Raw genomic sequence first — 6,037 nt, forward strand, 5'->3', positions numbered from 1 at the left:
TCCCAGTTTTCACGAAATTCCAGGAATTCCGTAATACCATTTGTCAATTCAACATAGATAGATAGTACTTTATTGATTCCTTCAGGAGAGTTCCCTCAGGAAAATTAAAATTCCAGCAGCAGTGTACAGAAATTGAATTTAAAAAATAAAAAGTAAATAATAAATAATGATAATAAATAATTCCCAAATTCCCATGAAATTCCCATTGAAATCTATGGGACATTCTTCCAAGTTCCACAACTCCCACATTTTTCATGTGATTCAAACTGTTCCAACTTCAAAATATTCAGCCTGTTTGGGAATTTTGTGCTGTACTTCAACAATTCTAAAAAAAATTCCAGGATTTCCCATAATTCCCTTTTTTTTTTTTTTTTTTCATTTTCCCTATTCAAAATGAATTGGCCATTTTTCAAACTTCCACCATTTCCACATATTTCAACCTATTCAAACCATTCCACCTTCAACACATTCCACCATCCTGGACATTCAAACTACTACTATATGTGTATATATATATATATATACATATATATACACATATATATATATATACATATATATACACATATATATATATACACACACACACATATTTATATAGTTATATATATATATATTTGTATGTATATATATTTACATATATATATATACACACACACACACACATTTATATATTTATATTTATATATATGTATTTGTATGTATATATATATTTATATATATATATATTTGTATAATAATTATAAATAATATAAATATATATAAATAATTATATATATACATACATATATATATACATATATATATATATATGTATATATATGTATATATGTATATATATATATATATATATATATATATACATGTATATATATATATATATATATATACATATATATATATATATACATATATATATATACATATATATATACATATATATATATACATATAATATATATACACACACACACATATTTATATAGTTATATATATATATATTTGTATGTATATATATTTACATATATATATATACACACACACACACACATTTATATATTTATATTTATATATATATTTGTATGTATATATATATTTATATATATATATATTTGTATAATAATTATAAATAATATAAATATAAATATATATAAATAATTATATATATACATACATATATATATATATATATATGTATATATGCATATATATGTATATATATATATATATATATATATATATATACATATATATATATATATATACATATATATATATACATATATATATATATGTATATATATATATATATATATATATATACATATATATATATATATATATATATATACATATATACATATATATATATATATATATATATATATATATATATATATATATATATATACATACATACATACATACATATATATATATATATATATATATATATATATATATATATATATATATATATATATATATATATATATATATATATATATATATACATATATATGTATATATATAGCACAGTCCCTGGCCAAAAAGTTGGGGACCCCTGGTCTACATTATATAAAATTGTGATGAAATTTTTAATTTCCCCTCGGGGATTAACAAAATATTTCTGATTGTGATTCTGAAAATAACCTAAAAATTGTTTTTTGTTCACTGACAAATAGATTTTCCATAGCTCAAGATCAGCGTGGGAGAGTGACCACTAAGTCGCCCATTGTCATCAAATTATAGAAATCCTGCATATTTAGCTAAATAATGTGCTGACAATGTTACCGAAGCGTGGGGTGCTTTTACTTTGAAAAGCCACAAATCGGAAGCATGTGTGCAACGCTGACGTCACAAATCCCATACTAACTCACTGACAGAGCCGCCTTTCACATTGCTGCTGGAAGGCGGAAGCGGTCAACTTGTGTCAAGAGTCCTAATAAAGGTAAGATTGTGCGCTGTTTGACGCTGTTTAAGGACCTTTTGTTCGCTTCTATGGATCGTATTGTTGACTTGGACATCCCGCATTGTGTCCAAAAGAAACATTACAGGAGAGAAGGTAAGAACATGAGTTGTTAAAGGTAAACTTACCTGTCTTCACGCAAGCTAGCTAGCTAAGCTAGCGGCAATAAAAGTAACTTATCGGTCATTCCAGGGCGTGAAAGTCAATATTATTTGTAGTGGGTCACTACTATGCAGCTGGGGTCAATATTATCTGTAGTGGGTCACTACTATGCAGCTGGGGTCAATATTATCTGTAGTGGGTCACTACTATGTAGCTGGTGTTAATATCATGTGTGGTGTGTCACTAGTAGCTGTGGTCAATTGAAGGTGCGGGACCTGACTGAGCTGGAATGAAAGGCTCTTTATGTGGTGCTTGGACCAGGACCAGGCTAACACGGTTCGACTGGCACTCATTAGTCTCCCAGTAGTGTACATTAGTCTCCTAGTAGTGAACATTAGTCTCCTAGTAGTGAACATTAGTCTCCTAGTAGTGTACATAGTCTCCTAGTAGTGAACAATAGTCTCCTAGTAGTGTACACGTCACAGTCATTTATCAGTCATTAGTCTCCTAGTAGTGAACATTAGTCTCCTAGTAGTGTGCACTCATTAGTCTCCAAGTACTGAACACTCATTAGTCTCCTAGTAGTGTACATTAGTCTCCTAGTAGTGAACAATAGTCTCCTAGTAGTGTACACGTCACAGTCATTTATCAGTCATTAGTCTCCTAGTAGTGAACATTAGTCTCCTAGTAGTGTGCACTCATTAGTCTCCAAGTACTGAACACTCATTAGTCTCCTAGTAGTGTGCACTCATTAGTCTCCAAGTACTGAACACTCATTAGTCTCCTAGTAGTGTACACGTAACAGTCATTTATCAGTCATTGGTCTCCTAGTAGTGAACATTAGTCTCCTAGTAGTTACACTCATTAGTCTCCTAGTAGTTACACTCATTAGTCTCCTAGTAGTGAACACTCATTAGTCTCCTAGTAGTGTACACGTCACAGTCATTTATCAGTCATTAGTCTCCAAGTACTGAACACTCATTAGTCTCCTAGTAGTGAACACGTCACAGTCATTTATCAGTCATTAGTCTCCAAGTACTGAACACTCATTAGTCTCCTAGTAGTGAACACGTCAGTCATTTATCAGTCAGTCTCCTAGTAGTGAACATTCATTAGTCTCCTAGTAGTGAACACTCATTAGTCTCCTAGTTGTGAACACGTCACAGTCATTTATCAGTCATTAGTCTCCTAGTAGTGAACATTAGTCTCCCAGTAGTGTACACGTCAGTCATTTATCAGTCATTAGTCTCCTAGTAGTGAACATTAGTCTCCTAGTAGTGTACACTCATTAGTCTCCTAGTAGTGAACACTCATTAGTCTCCTAGTAGTGAATACTCATTAGTCTCCTCGTAGTGTACAATCATTAGTCTACTAGTAGTGAACACTCATTTGTCTTCTAGTAGTGAACACTCATTAGTCTCCTAGTAGTGAACACTCATTAGTCTCCTCCTGGTGAACACTCATTAGTCTCCTAGTAGTGAACACGTCACAGTCATTTATCAGTCATTAGTCTCCTAGTAGTGAACACTCATTAGTCTCCTAGTAGTGAACACTCATTAGTCTCCTCCTGGTGAACACTCATTAGTCTCCTAGTAGTGAACACGTCACAGTCATTTATCAGTCATTAGTCTCCTAGTACTGAACACTCATTAGTCTCCTAGTAGTGAACACCTAGTAGTGTACACGGCCCGCCACTTCATTTTATATGGCCCTTTAATAATGTGCTTTATTAAAGTGGTTTCTGGCTAAATGTATTTGTTCTTTTTAACTTTGACAGAAAAAGACTACTTCATATTAGAGGTGGGAGTCTTTGGGCACCTCACGATCCCATTCCGATTCTTGGGATGGTGATTCGATTCAACACGTTTCTTGTAATATATTATTTGCTATATACATTTTACTATAAGTTTTTCAAAACAAAAGCTACTCTTGGCTGCTGACATATGATTTATACTCAGTGTTGGCCTAAAAATGTATTTTTAGAAATGTTTATTTTATTTACAAAAATCGCAGAATATGAATCTAATGAAAGAAAATCAAGCAAACCAAACTCCAACCCAATCCGAGTTTTAAAATACTTAGAGTAGAAATTTACAAAGCTATTGAGAAAACATAAAAATATCAAACTAAAATTTGCAAAACAGTATCAATAATAACAATAATATGTATTTCATGTTTTTAATCCAAAAAAGGATTCTTTAAAAAAATATATATATATATTTGGTCCAAAAATAATAATAAATTAATAAATTCTCAAAAATGTTGAATCTATTTAGAAGCAGAATTAATAAAAATAGAGATTTAAATGGGAATCGTTTTTATTGAGCACTCCATATCTTGTAAACTTTATTATCTTTATTATCAGAGGTGGTACAATCCTGACCATGCTCCAGAATTTTAGCGGAAAAATGTTTTCTTTTTTTTTCAATTTGCAGTAATTTGCTGTAAAGAACACAGTAACATTTATCGTAATTTTTTATTAATTGGATGGGTAGTTTGCTGTAAAATCATAAGTCTAGCCGATATTTAAGTATTTATTTTTATTCAGACAAAAATATTTGGAAAGTATGATAATATACTGCAATCTTTGTTGCAATAATAGATACTATTAAAGTTTAAAAGGCGTGCATTTTTAAGCAGTACATATATTTTTTTCTGTCAAAATAAAAAAAATCAATTACATTTAGTGAGAAAATATTAGTGTGAAGCGACTGAGTCTGAGTCCATGGTATTCGCCCGGAAAGGGGTGGAGTGCCATCTCCGGGTTGGGGAAGAGATCTTTCCCCTAAGTGGAGGAGTTCAAGTACCTCGGAGTCTTGTTCACGAGTGAGGGAAGAGTGGATCGTGGGATCGACTGGCGGATCGGTGCGGCATCTTCAGTAATGCGGACGCTGTATCGATCGGTTGTGGTGAAGAAGGAGCTGAGCCGGAAGGCAAAGCTCTCAATTTACCAGTCGATCTACGTTCCCATCCTCACCTATTTTAATGATCTTTGGGTTATGACCGAAAGGACAAGATCACGGGTACAAGCGGCCCAAATGAGTTTTCTCCCCCGGGTGGCGGGGCTCTCCCTTAGAGATAGGGTGAGGAGCTCAAAGTAAAGCCGCGGCTCCTCCACATGGAGAGGAGCCAGATGAGGTGGTTCGGGCATCTGCTCAGGAAGCCACCCGAACGCCTCCCTAGGGAGGTGTTTAGGGCACGTCTGACCCGTAGGAGACCACGGGGGAGACCCAGGACACGTTGGGAAGACTATGTCTCCCGGCGTGCCTGGGAACGCTTCAGGATCCCCCGGGAGGAGCTGGACAAAGTGGCTGGGGAGAGGGAAGTCTGGGCTTCCCTGCGACCCGACCTCGGATAAGTGGAAAAAGATGGATGGATGGAGAAAATATTAAGTACTTCATTGACACATAATTTCCAGGTGTTTGCGGGCCAGTTCTGGACCCCGGGCCTTGAGTTTGACACCTGTGAACTAGGATGTGTGTTTAATGTCGTGAGTGTTGGTGTACGGTGGTGACGACAACAACCCGAGCAAATACGTATATGTCCACTCATTTATGAGGTCAGAGGTCCTCACAATCTCTCTTCTTTATGACAAATGTTTAAAATGGAAGAGAACCAACATAGGGCAACCCCAGAGTGATTTGTTAGACGTGGTAGAGGTCCTTCATCGTTCCTCTGCAGTCTGCCAGTGTCAAATGTCTGTGGGGGTACGAGTGTGGATTCCATAGTCCACTCTGTAGCTGCAGGTCTACAGTGCAGCTCCTGAACCCAACCAAACTGTACAGTAGGTCAGGAGGCTCTCCAGTCTCCATGCCAGATCTAAACAAGTTTATCAGCAGGGGTTGGCGGAGTCTTTCATGTGCTCTGAGAGATGTTTGTGGACCAGGGGACTCAAGTATTAAGCTTGCGTATGCACAAAAACCTGCGATGCTTCACGCCAATTTCATGCGTCACTTACGCACATCC

General features: G+C 34.7%; 1 protein-coding gene across 1 annotated transcript in view; it reads left to right on the top strand.

The window, feature by feature from the left end:
• The first annotated feature begins 1,806 nt into the window (after nucleotides 1-1,806).
• Nucleotides 1,807-6,037, top strand: part of ugdh (UDP-glucose 6-dehydrogenase) — a 27,768-nt gene continuing 23,537 nt past the window's right edge. Inside the window, exon 1 of the mRNA XM_062026318.1 lies at nucleotides 1,807-1,951. The gene's annotated coding sequence lies outside the window, so the exon portion shown is untranslated. The remainder of the gene's footprint in view (nucleotides 1,952-6,037) is intronic.

The sequence above is a fragment of the Entelurus aequoreus genome, linkage group LG18 (assembly GCF_033978785.1).
Source record: "Entelurus aequoreus isolate RoL-2023_Sb linkage group LG18, RoL_Eaeq_v1.1, whole genome shotgun sequence".
In the NCBI taxonomy this organism is placed as follows: Eukaryota; Metazoa; Chordata; class Actinopteri; order Syngnathiformes; family Syngnathidae; genus Entelurus; species Entelurus aequoreus.